Source organism: Rissa tridactyla, chromosome 1 (genome assembly GCF_028500815.1).
Source record: "Rissa tridactyla isolate bRisTri1 chromosome 1, bRisTri1.patW.cur.20221130, whole genome shotgun sequence".
Taxonomy (NCBI): Eukaryota; Metazoa; Chordata; class Aves; order Charadriiformes; family Laridae; genus Rissa; species Rissa tridactyla.
Genome location: NC_071466.1, coordinates 151,086,334 through 151,100,042, shown reverse-complemented (window position 1 = coordinate 151,100,042; position 13,709 = coordinate 151,086,334). Strand labels below are relative to the sequence as shown.

The 13,709-nt window shown below is 51.4% G+C and overlaps 1 protein-coding gene across 1 annotated transcript in view; it reads left to right on the top strand.

The window, feature by feature from the left end:
* The window catches only part of LOC128907247 (chromatin remodeling regulator CECR2), a 138,616-nt gene that overhangs the window by 4,706 nt on the left and 120,201 nt on the right, over positions 1-13,709 (top strand). The window lies entirely within an intron of this gene.

Here is a 13,709-nt window from a genome sequence, read left to right as displayed (position 1 = left end):
GGCTTGCTCAGCTTTTATTTATCCCCGTCCCTGCCGCTTCATGAATATATAAAGAGGAGGAGGAGGCAGGGGAGGTTATGAGAAAGCGGGACACATGCGCCCGGGCAGGCTGAGCTGGGAACCAGGGGGTCAAAACAGCGGGGTCACCTACGGGAACCCCTCCAGCTCCTGTACAGAACAGAGGTGGACTCTTTAACTCGTCATTGCCTGCCAGCGAGGCCATCAGGGGCTTGTCTCTGCAGCCCTCCCACGTACCCTGATACACGTACGCAGCTTTTAAATATCCTGGAAGAGACGCTTAGGTTGTCGTTCCTGGTACGGAGAAACTCTTAAGCCCCACTCAGACTGTCCCAGGGATACACGTGAGCTTGGGTATTTAATCTGACGTAGAACACCACGCGTTTAATGCCAATGACACTGCAGACTCTGCTTACTAATAGGTTTTTATCCAACCAAACAGTAATTTGTAAAGCAGCTTTAAATGATCTTGCCCGGTCTTTGCCAGCTGCGTGAACCAGGCAGATGTCAATCCAAACGGCTGCATCGGGCACACAGGGCTGAACTTGTTCCTGGGGACTAAATCCAGGTGGAGGTGGGTATGGCTGACTTATTTATGTTTAAATCACAACAAATATTGTGATTTCACTATTTTATTTTGCACAGTTGAATAGACTGAGTTTTAAAGTTATTTAAAGCAGATGTTACATAAACAGCTTCCAGGGGAGAACAAAGTCCATTTGGTTTAATTTAATCAAAATTTTAACGATTTTAATTTTTTTAATTAAAAAAGAAAGATCTTGTAAGACAAGAGCTATTGAAAACAACCCACAGCAGTCACAAAGATCGTTTTTGAGGCAGAGAAAGTAGAATCTGGCCAATAATACGCTAAATTTCATTAGCTGGCACTACCGCAACAGACTGAAAGCAGGGTGGACAGGCCCCCCTGAATATCCCAGCTGGACAACTGCCAGCTTTTCCTCCTCTCTTGGTCCCTTCACCCTTTGCTGTCACTGAGATCAGTCCCAGCATCCATGCAGGGATGAGCCAGGGTTCCCCAGTGCTCTCTGAGCCCCAGCCAGGGCAGCGTGTCCAGAGGGTGGCTGCGGCCCCTTGCCCACTCCGCAGCAGGATGGAGTTTTGAGATTTCATGAGTTTTGAGATGATCCTGTTTCCCCAAGGGAGATCAGAGAAGTGGAAAGATGACCTGACTATGCTTTGCAGCAACTATTAGTTTGATGAAAGCAACCCAAGGATGGGAGGTGTGGGGAGGGACCGCAGAGGGAAGTGCGTGGAGTGGAAAAGGGACAGTTCAGTAGGGACGAGCATTCCACCTACAAATACCTTCAAGGGAACAATATAAGCAAAGGAAGGGAATTGCTCTAATTAGCTCAGGGTAGTAAAGCCTGGTGTTAGGACCATAAAACCAAATTCAGGCTAGGTAGTTAGAAAACCATCTCTGCAGTGAGCAATCGGGTGCTAGAGACAGGTTCCCAGGGAGGAGCATTGAGAGGGGTTAAAATGCTGTGCGGAGGACCTCAAATAGCAGCTCAGAGCCAGGCAGGGGTCTTGGAAGTGGCTGCCAGAGGGCCTCCGAGATTTGCAGCACTGGTTCATCCTGTCAAATCGAGTTTGAAAAACAAACGCAGAGTCCAGTGCTAGAACACTTCTTTAATGGGACTTTTCCACGTAAGCAATTGCAGACGTTGCCAAAAGAGTGCTGTACAGATGTTGCAAGGGTTCTGTTAGGAAATAAGGAGGTGTTTGACATGCTTTACTCTCTATTAAAATGTGGTCCATGCTCTGAAAACAAAAATCATGGGGGGCCAGCACTGGTGAAATGAGACCACGGCTGCTTTTAGACAGGATCTGTCTGGACACGGAGGGTGGAAGGAGGAGGAACAGGACAACCCAAGCAAGTGTTGCCACCAGTCAGGAGCCCAGTTTGTGGGAGGACCTGGGTTCCTCTGGTGCCTGCAGACATTGACAGCTCTGGCTGCAGACGTCCCTGGGAACCAAGGCATGGTATAGGAAGACTTGTCCCGTATAAAGGACCAACAAGGAATGTTATAGGGGTCATTTCCATGCCAACGCACCTCTCGGCTGGTTTGAATTCTTGCTGAGAAGTGGGTAGCCTTCTGGAGGTTGTGTAATAGCTCTGTGTGTCTGTCCACGAGACCGTGATTGCCGTTCCTGTCCAGTCTTGACTGGCTCCTGAAATAATCTTAAACTCCCTGGCTCCGGTCCTGCTTGCTGTTTAGCTACTGCTGATAGGGGCACCAGTCATGCCCTGCTCCTTCATCAAATGCCCCAGCTATTCCCTGATTTTCTTGGGTGGTTTCTAGCCCAAGCTGACCTCTCGGCTGCTGCAGTGTTCAAAAGCCCTGTTTTAAGGCTGCCACGGGTACGTCTGTGCAAGCTGCAGGCACACCCTTTCTTTATGCCCAGCTGCACATCAGATGCATGTGAAGCTTTAAATAGCTGGTGGCCACCACTTAGTGTGCTCGCAGTGAATTCCCCCTGGTTCAGTTTCAGTTCCGTGTGCGAACCAGTTTGTTGGTTGGTTTTGGTTTGTGTTTTTTTGTTTTGTTTTGTTTTGTTTTTTCCAAACCTTCTGAGCTTCTTGGAGGCAACGGCTACCATCTCCTCCAGCAATTTTCCCCACCTCTCCCTCCTGCATCTTCCCTGCTGCCGCCACAGCTGGGTGTCTGCTCCCAGTGTTGAGAGCCTTGCAGGAGCAGTGGTGCAAAGGGGAGCACAGAACCATCCCCAGTAGCTGGGGAAGGACCGCAGAGGCAGCAGCAGCATTGGGCTTGCAGACGTTGCATTTCTCACTTCATCTTTCAGCTCGGCAGTGCTTTACAGCATCCTGCAAAGTCCATCTTTCTGCTGCAGCCTCTGCCCGGACGATCAGCTTGCTGTGTGCCACTGCACGTCCAAGCCCCAGATTAAGGCCCAGCAGTGCATGTAGATGATAGCAAAAGCTACGGTGATGACAAACACAACAGAGGCTGGACCTAGGGGTGGTGCAGACACGGCTGTTTCCTGCGCGGTGCAACCCGTAAGACAAATCCAAACCAAGGAGTATTCTGATATTCCTTGGGTGTATCAGAAATGTGGGTGTCTTTTAGCTTCCTAGCCTCTCTGAAGTCTAAGCTATGCTCTGGAAATATGACTGTAAGGCCAGGAAGAGAAGGTTGGAGGCGAGAAATGCGTTCCCAGCGATACCAGTTAGCTATCCTTTCTGTGCCAGCTGCCTCATTTGTGAAATGGGACCAATTCCCTACCCACCTGCCCTGCTTGACAGTGGTGATTATTCACCGTATCTGATGGTGAAATAGCCATGCTCCCCGGGCCAACAGCTAGATGACTCTGGTTTTAAAGCAAGTCCGTGTAAGGGACATACATACACTCATTTTGAGAGGAAGACTGTGATGTGGGACAAGGGGCTAGAAGTACAAGGGCAGACGCGGCAGTGAATGAGGGCAGGCTGCAGAAAGCCTGCTCCTTGAATCCCCTCATCTCTGTTAGGCCTGGGAGAGACCCCAGTGCCAGTCCCCTCTCTGAAGCAGTCCCAGCCCCCAGTTAATGCATGCGAAATGCTTAGAACATGTAAAAGTGCTTAGTGCTATAAATTATTATTAAGAATAGACTGGCCCAGGATGTTTGGGATGATTAAAACCTCCCCACTGGCCTGCTAAATAACCTCTGCTTTGGTCTGGCTGGGCACGGATTGGTATTATTTATTTTTTTCTATTTTTTTCCCCCTACTTTGTGCCCAGCCAGGCAAAAATATGGGCCATTTGCCATTCAAGCAAGGAGGTCAGTGGGATCCCTGTAGCAGAGAGGGTGCCAGTCTGACATGGGTCACACTGGCAGTGTTGCTCCCCAGCCTCCAGCCAAGCTCCACTCACCCTCACAGTGCTCCATCCCTGTTTGGAAACACTCCCCTCCCTTTGCTGCCCAACCATGCCTCCATCCACCTGTCCTTCCACTCCTCCTCAGCTACATCCATGGCTATCTGATGATTTGAAATGAATAAGACACTCGAGATGCTGCAAGAACTGGAATTGGGCATGGAGAGAGCCAAGGAAAGAGCTAAACTCCCAGTTTAACGATGAATCACTCTGGGAGTGGAGTCATTGATTTGTAATCATTGCCTGGCTTCCAAATATAATAGCCGTGAATTCCTCTGCCCAGCCACCGAGACAAGGCGCTTTGGGCTATTCCCAGCGCACCTGCAAAAATTCAAATCCGTCTTGCTCACAAGAGCAGGGCTCATAGCTCCGGGAGCCCAACAGCTTCAGAGGTGCTCGCCTTCTAACGAGTGGAGCCGGCGGCGCTCGCCGGCAGCAGCCCGCACGCACGCCAGGCTGCCGCTGCCCTGCTGCTGAGCTGAGCTTGCAAATAAATAAGTCAAACCACATCATTTCCTTCAAAATCTGACACCCCCCCCCCCAAGGTTGTTCCCCGCTGCTGTCACCCCGCAGGGGAGGGTTGGGAAGGTGGAAGGACAAAACAAAGCGAGCCAGTGTGTATTAGCACCCTGTGGCTTTGGGAGCAAGCGTCAGGCTGCCAAAGGCTCCCAGGACAGGAGCTGAGAGCCCTGGGTATTTGGGGAAAAAGGCTCAGCACCATCCAGGGCAGGTCCCAAGCTGTCTCTGAGGTTTCTGTGCAAAGGCTCACAGAGAATATTAGCAAAAGCTTAAGTTTATTATTTATATTTTCTCCCTCGCCTACCTACTAGGGGCAAAAATGAGCACAAACCAGGCAACTGAAACACCCTGGATTAGCAAGAGTCCCTGACTCACTCTCTCTAGGGAATGACTTTAGGGAGGGAAGAAGCTGAGTGCCACAGTGGCAAGTGGTTTTTTGTTTGGTTTTTTTTCATTAGTTACATCAGGTTTCCTGCCTGCCCTGGGTATCTATCCATCATCAAGCTGTGGTGGTTCCAACGGATCAGCCTGGTTTTCAGGGTGTTGGCCCTAGTATAACAAGCAGGGCAAAACTTCTGTTCCTAAAAGCTATATAGCTATATTCCATCTAAACATCCTCCTCACTCCCTGACTCCTTGTCCACCTACCTGGCTTCCTCAACCAAATCCTAAAGCAAAACACATCTCTGCCTAGACTCCTAGTGCCCCTACTTCTGCCCCGGGAGTCCATCATGCCTCGATACAGAGGAGCTGAGTTCATCCCTGATCACTCTGCAGCTGTAGGCATCCCCATGACCTCTGCCAGGACACCCTCTGTCTCCACAGTCTCAACCACCTCCTCCTCTCACTGGCTCTCTATTTCTCTGCATCACCCAGGCTGCTCCACCATCACGTAGACTTCAAGCCCGATCAGTGAGAAGTACGAGGCCTTGCAGTGGCACAGCACCATGGTTTCTCTCTCTCTCTCTCCCCGGGCTCTCACTAAAGTCCCACCAGAAGACACATATGCTACACTGCCTCCCAAAGCTATGGCTCTATGATACGCTCTAAGACTCCAGAAATGGTTTGGGAGAGAGGATAGCAAAAGCTGGGGAGCACGCCAACAGCTACACCCAACCTGCTCAGAAGTCACCCCACCGTGTACAGTTTCTTTTCCTCCTGGGCAGGAGGCAAGCAAGTTGGCATTTAGAACAGGTTTTTGCTACAAAATCCACAGCAGTGAGGAGCATTTGAGTTAAAACCTGACTGCTCTCCCCAAAAGTGTCTGTCTTGTAGCCAAGCTTCATCCTGCCTAGGCAAACCTCCAAACTTTATTAAAGCCTTGAGATGTCAAAACAAGGCTCCTGCCTTGTTCCCTTTACAGGTACCTCCATACACCGTCACCGCAAATGCAGACACTGGCCTCAAGCCAGTTAGCTCTAGCAGCGCTGCCAGCAAAACATCATTCCCCCCAAGCGTTCCCCAACTTCTTAAGCAGGGTTGCACTCTGTGGGGATTTATATCGCCATCAACTGTAGCAGCACCTGAGCAAGAGCGCTTAAAGCAAGGTGCAGGGTGCTCATCACAACAACAGTCGCCTGCCCAGGGTACACACTCAACAGCAGAGCCCAACCACTTGGGATCATTACAGTGAAAACTCAGAGCGTTTCTGGCGTGCCTGGACTTGTTCATCCTGTTCTTCAGAGGCCTTTCAGCCCAGCCCATAACACTTTGCCTCTTGTCCCCTGGCGCCTCCCAACCCTGTCCTGCAGGCAGTGATAGGTGCAACCTTACCTTCGCCTAAATTGCCGTATCACCCCAAGAGATCCTCCTTCCCTAAAGCACTACAGCACTACCTGCATCATCACAGCAAGCAGAGAAGTCCTCAATGCACCCATCCCAACCTGGGTGACCAGAAAGGCATGAACCACACAGTAAGTGTCGCTTTTGCGAGCCCTTCAGCAACAAGCTGCAATATGATCACTGACCTCGCAAGGTGAGGCACAGGCAGAGGCTTCAAGGATATGGCTTGTAGGGTCTTTGAGCCAAACTGCCCATGTCTTTTGGTAGTCATGGGGATACAACCACTTCTCAGTCCACCCTGGGAACTGATAGCTCAAGCCCACCTTCTCTCAATCGCTGGCAAGCAGGCCTTGGCTCTTGAACTTCACTGTCAGCCTTGAGAATGGCTCTTGTGTGAGTAATACACCATGTGACAGGACAGGGAATGTGCTGCTACGAGGACCACTGTGTAACCTGGATCATCAACTATGGCAGGAAGCATGGCTGCAGGGACCAATCTCTCTGGCGTACCCTGGGACCCACTCCACATCTAGCATCGCCACCTCCAGAGTGGCACGTTAGGAGCCCTGGGGAGCCATTATCACCGTCTTCCTAAAATTCCCTCCTCCCATGGCCTTCCTCAGTTTGAGAGACAGCCCTCATGGCTGTAGCACACATCAAGATTTTAGTATGGCACCTACGTGCAGGAACGCTGCCCATCGCTGCTTTGCATTATAATATGTGAGAGCTGTCTCCTTTGTGTTCTGCCTGATCGATAACGTCCTCTGCAGATGGACAACTCTATTTCCCACTGTGTTTTCACTCCGTTGCTGACAGCCAAGGCAAGATCGCAAGCAACATCATGGATGAAGGCACCGATCAGCGTGTCAGCTGTGAGGAAGCAACAAGGGCCAGCTACTCCAGAGGGGAAGGTGAGGCTGGAGCTGGGGGTGGCAGCAAGGCAGGCGTGGGGCAGTGGCCACACTGCCAAAGGCACAGTCCCACAATACCTGAGCAAGACAGACAGAGCAGGTCTGGTGATGGTAACCAGGCTCAGCCAAGATTGCCGGGCAAGTCCGTGATGACGAGACAGATCCGAGGCCAAATCAGGGATTGAAGTCCACAGGCCAAGGTCTGCATAAATAGGGTACATGGCACAGGCATGGCTGCAACAGCTGCAAGAGAGTCCAGGTGGGGACCAAGTGAAAGAGCCTCAGCTTACAAGTGAACAGCAGGACAGGCCCTCACTGAGGCTTCACTGAGGCTTTCTAGGAGGGCTTTCTTGAAAAGAAACACTGCATGGACACTTGCACGATTATCTAAGTCAGCCCTGAGCCAAACCTCCAGGGGGTGTGCTCAGGGCCCTGGCACTGGCTACCATGCTGCGTAAGCCTGGTATAGGGGCCAGGGTATAGATGCCAGGGTATAGATTAATCCATGTAATCTGCTGGCAATCTCCAGGCTCAAGCACCACACTTCCACAAATGCCCACGGTAACAGTGGGCATTGTAAAGGAAAAGATCCTTACCAGACACCCCTCACCGGTATCCCAAGCAGCTCTCTGCCGGGCTGGGACAAGCCTGTGTTATAACCACTGTTGGTACAGCAGCCTAATCCTCCCTTCTGCTTCCGTGAACACCACCAAGCCCTGCCATAATACAACCTGAGGCAAACCGTGCAGTATTACCTGTGTGCTCTGGTTTCACCGAATCTTGCCTCTGACTTTCTCACGCTCTTGTTTTCGATCGGACGGCAAATGTCACTTAAAGCTGGCTGCTGTTTCTTTTCCATCACTGTGAGTTCCCTACAACTTCGAGCTCTAGTTTTCCTGCCCATCTGTAAGGTGGCCTTTGCAAAGATAAAGGCTGGGTACCACCGATGCCACTTCCTTGGCTTTTGGGGAAGGTACATGGCAGTGGAGGGAGGGATGGTTTGTGGTGTTATCATCAAGCAACGGTTTGTCACCCCTGTGCCTTCTGCAGCAGAGAAGTTCTCCACTCTTATAAAGATCTTACTCTCGTGGAAAGGATGTGGAAAGTTGCTGTAAAAAAAAAAAAAGGAGCAAATAGAGAAATTACCAGCTGCATAAAAATAACTGTTTTAGCAGTTTTGAAACAGCGCTGGGGACTGAAAGCGGTGCAGTGCATAGGAGGGAACTCTGCCTCAGCGCTAATACGTGCACGCACACACCTTCCTATGCTTAAACAGTATTCACACTTTCACTCTGGATAGGGAGAACTATAAACCAAGCTGAACTTCTAACTGATTCCAGCGATTCTGGCAGTTTCTGTGTATTCAGACCATTGTGAGTCGGACCAGAACCAGATCCTACTCACATCTGACTCGACTGTTCCAAACCCACCTCCAGGAGACAACAGGAGAGATGAAATGCTCAGCATTTGTGCCATCCTCACCAGTCCCTGAGGAGAAGAGGGGGCTGGCAGCCACTGGCACCCTTTTTGGACCAAGGTGAAGATGTATCAAGGTAGGAACGTAGGAGGGAGAGCAGGGCACTAGGTTCAAAGATTTTGGTCTAAACTCTGCATCCAAACTTCTGCCCTGGTGAGGCTCTACTGCAATATGAGAAATCACACTTAATAAAACACAGGAGGGCTGTGCCACAGGCACTGAGACACAACCAGGCTGCATCTTGCTGGAAGGGACCGTCTCCATTACCGTGAAGAAAGAAGAGCCAACAACTGCATTTAGTCTGTGGACATCTTCATGTCTCCGAGACCGCCCAGCCCACCTCCTCCCGCCGCAGTCCCAGCCCAGCGTGCATCGCCGATGGCAGCGCTGACGTAGAGCTGTAATTGCCAGCACAGGGACTGGAGCCAAGGGGAATTCGCTGAGACAGTCGGGCTCTCCAGCAGCCTGTCAGCTCCTAGGTCCGCAATGGAAATTAATCACCAAAGCTCAAGGAAGCGCACCTTAAACAAAAACCCCACCGGCTATACCGCGGAGGCAGGGCATGTCCAGCCTGTTGAAATGACATTGTAATTAAAACTTAATAAAAAGTGGCATTTATTGATGAGTTGTATTAACCTTGTCTAAAACCATTTGGACAAATTAAAACTCCTCTCGGTCTTTTCCTGCCACGTTAAAAGCAGCAAGGCATGAAGCAGATCAATAACAGTAGCCACATTGGCTCTTTGTTCGGGGCAGAAGAAAGCTTTGCTGTTGGAAAGCTTCATCTGGCATGGCTTCAGCCACCGCGACGCTGCCTCCTGGCCTCTGCCAGGGCCCCTGCTGGCGAGCCCCAAAAGAGATTGCCAGGGTACTTACACGGGCACATAAAGAATGCTCCCAAAAACGCTGCCGGGGACCAGCTGTCCCACTCTGGGGGACACTTCCAGGTTATTTGCATGAGCAGATATAAATGTATGCCCCGGAGAGGGCTGCCAAAGCCTCAGGGGCTGCCAGGGTACTCGCCCGGGCACAAAGCAGGACCGGCCTCGGGGTGAGGCTGTCGTGGCCCCTGTATGTGCACGTCGCACCCCTGGGAGGGTGCTCCACGGCACAGCTCCTCGCCGGAGCATAAGCACCCAGGGCCCTGGGTAGCACAGCCATGGCAGGGTCTCACATCCCAGCTGGATCCCTCCCGGCTTCCTCTGCGCCGGCTACCGACCTGTAAAGCAGAAAGGCTGCCAGACCTTGAGCTCTTCCCTTCCCTCGCCCAGCTGCGTCCGTCCCTCTCCAGCCACACAACAGCTGAGCAGCTCAGCACCGCGCCACCTGCTCCCCACCTCCAATCCCCCCTTCCAAATCCCATGTGTGGCCACCTCGGGGACACTCAGCGCTCTGCCCCTTCAGCTGCACCCTCCTCCCACGGGGCTCCAGCCCCCACAGCGGCCACGGGGCAGATCAAGTGGCGTGCAGTGGCCAGGAAATGAGTGGGCACCATGGGATGAAACTCTAAATACGGATGGCCAAGGCAGGGTAGGCAAGTCAGCTCCGCGCGTACCTCCTCCCCACGCAGCCAGGCAGGGTGGGCAGCGACGGGCAGGAGAAAGGCATGGGGACAAACCATGGGGATGCTTTGGTCTTCCGTCCGCTGTTGGGGATGCGCTCGGTTTGTCACAATCCGCTCACAACGAGCAGTTACTGTGGCTTCTGCTAAGAGCTGCCCCTAAGCACACGCTCGCGTTTGCTGTCGGGTTTGCTTAGGCTGCGGCCTCGGTGCTTCCCCCTGCGGTCCTGCTGTGGCCGGAGTGCTGCTCTTCTCCCCCATTGCTCATCCCCTACACTTCAGCGGCCACTAAGCATGTGGATATGGTGGTTTAACTCCAGTTGTTCTCATGTGATCAAGTCGGCACTAGGCTTGTCCCTTTTTTTGGCTGCTGGTAAGTCCTTGGTCTCCGTTACAGCCAGTGCCACAGGGGAATCGCGCTCTGGCTGCCAGCAGCACTTCAGCATCCGCAGTTGGTACACAAACACTGCTGGTGCGATGCGGGCACCCTTCAGGGATGCTTAAAATGCGTAAAACACTTTTAGGGGGAAAACGTTTAGGAACTTTGTCTTTGGAAATGCCAGTGCTGCAGCACAGCCAGCGAAACCAACTTCTGGGAGAAAGAAATCTGTCAAAAAGAAAGTTTGCTTGTTTGCTTCCCACTTGAACAGGTAGTTAAGCCATGGAACTCACTGGCCCAAGGCATTTGTTTAAGGCAAGGGATTTTTTGCACCTTTCCACAAGCCCCTAGCACAAGCCCCTACTGGAGTAAGGACACTGCTGGCATCGCCCTTGAGCCAGCCCTCCAACCTTGCATTGCCCTCAGGGCTGTTCAGGATTACAGTGGGCATATTCAATACAGGACATTTAAAGCAGAAAGAGAGGAACTGGTTTGTGTTGGATCAGACTAACTCTTCCTCTCTTCTAGCGCTCTTTTTTTGCCAGAGGTCAGCATCATGTGCAGGGACACAAAGACCTCCATTAGATTGGAGCAGGAAAACATCCTTGCTTATGAAATCCTTCCCAAACTCCACAGGCAAATGTTGAATTCAGCTTTGGTAAAAAAGTTCTACACCACCAGAACCTTTTGTTGCTTTAGTATAACTTTTAATATCATCTGTAAAAATGTTTGAGACCTGCTGAACTCTTCTCTGACTCCTGCTAAAACCCTTGGGCTCCATCGCAGGTGGCAGAAGCAAATTCCACAGGTAAGATGTGAATGGTGTGAAAAGATATCACCTTGTCCTGATAGCGTTTCTGATGTAATTGAATAACTCTGGATTTCACACAATGAAACAGGGAGATGAGTTGCCAGTGAATCATTCAGGCTGCTTATTCTTTTATGGAGTTTTATCAAGCTGCAACCACAAAGGAGGGGAAAAAAAGATTTTGACTCAACCCTGGCGGGGGAAGGAAAATGCCTTTGTTTTTACTGTGCAGTTCTGCTTCCCATTTGCATTTAGAGTTAAAAGTACTCCGTCTAGTGACAAAAGTAAGTTCTTGATACTTTTCCCCTTCCTGCGCCTTGGCTTCATCTGGTCTTCTTGCAAAAGCAACGTCAACGTAGGAGATTAATGTAAGGGGTTAGTGAGCAAAATCTGCCACGCTGATAAAGGCATATGAAGAGGAAAACCCCGCTAAAGCCTCAGGCCTCCTGTTTAGTCTGCAGAGTTGCAAAACATAAAAAATTCCCTGTTTAGTAAATTGGGGAAACATGGTCCGGAGCAACTGAGAGACAGATGTGGAACCCCATGATGTCAGTGCTACAGACTCGCTTTTCAAGCTAGAACAATACTTTAAAATTAAAAATTCATTACCCGGATCTGTGAAAAGCAAATGAAGCTCAGCCTTTCCTAACCTTGACATTTTCCAGACTGCTGGCCAAATCCACGGGTAGGACACATGCACGCGCATCCACCCCCACCCTTCAAAGGGCTAGCTGGTCTGACAGAGAATGCCTTTCAGATGTGACTTATCTTCTCTGAATGAGCTGTGACACCACCGAGTCCCAGCGTACGAGGCGCCATGCATCTATACTTCTAATTACTAAAACTGTCGGTGGCAAAGGCTTTACGGCTCTGGCTGTGCACTGGTCTGGTGTGGTCCCCAAAGACACAAACCAGCAGAAGAGTGGCTGAAAGCAAAGTGCAACAATTAGTAAGTTCATTTGATGGAAGACCATTTGCATGTGCTGTTGCCTGTTGCCGCTCCACTTAGCCATCGCGAGCATTGGCAGCCAGGGTCTGCTTTACTGACGTGAGGCTACCATACACGCCACGCTCCTTGCTGTCTGTTTTGTCCCCGTCCTCCCCCAGCTCTGTCTGTAACGTGACAGTTTCTGCCAAACAATGTTAGTGCATTAGCCACTTTTCAAACGATCGCTTCCCTGCCGGGTAGGGTCTCTTCAGAGCGAGAGGATGGAGACCGCAAGCCTCTCAGCTCCAAAGAGATTTTTTCCCCTCTCGGGTTAGTGGTATTCCCTGAGCCCTGCTGATGAAAGACACAGATGTGTCTGCAGAGGAGCAGCTCTCAGTGCCTGCCTCGTTCCCCAGAGCCCTCTTCAGCCAGTTTGATGTCTAAGTGGAAGGGAAGAAAATAAGCTGACAGTGGGGTTACCACCCAGATGATTTTCTGAATTGATTAGCTGCTTTTTCATAGGTCTCGCAGACATACAAACAGCAACCTCGCTGGATCTCGCAAGCTAAGTAATGACCCCGGCTAGGAGAGCTCTAGAGAAAGACCAGCCGTAATGATGTGCTGCTTCCCTAGTAAAGAAACAAAGGAAAAGCCAGGGGAAAACAACATGAAGGGAACTAAATAACAGCTGGAAAGAGGCAAGGGAAATGCAGCTTGCAAGAGCGAGAGAAAAAACAAGCACCTTTCAGCAGCAGTTCGTTTTTGACTCCGATTTTTATGTAAAGGCTGGGCAGACAAGGAAAAGAGAGCTCAGACCACAACTTTTTGAGGTCAGGGCTGTGAGTGCGGGACAGCCCGGTCAGCAGCTAAGGGCCTTCTTTGGGTGTGTTATGATAGAGGTGACATTGTAATAAAACCCAGATCCCTTCGAGCTGTCATGTGCTGGCCAGCCCACAGCCACACGTGGGATCTCCAGGAGCAGCATTAGCGGCTCCAGCCGTGACCTCTGTGCCAAGCAAAGCCAAGCTGTGCGGGGCAAGCATCATCCCTTACGCTGGGCTCCCACACCCCAAAACCCTCCTGGCCACGAGGTTTTCAGCCCAAGTGGCCTCTGTGCCGCAGATGTGCCACCAGCCCCAATCCCGCCGCCCCCGGCTCTCCGCACCCCTGTGGGTGGGAGTGGTGGGTGGCAGCGCTGGCTTTTGGTGCACACTCTCTGCCTGTCCAGGGTCTTGCACCCCAGCAGCAAAACCTCTTGGATCTGCAAACGGGAAGGGCTGTGCAGGGCTGTGGAGCCTGGCAGCCATATCAGGGCTTCCTCGGTTTCTCCCACCGTTTCTGAGAGGGAAGGCTCTCCTTCAGCATCCTTGGGCAGCCCCACTCACGGGGAAGATGCGTCACAGGCAAGGAGGGCGGGTGAAGGCCTCTCTG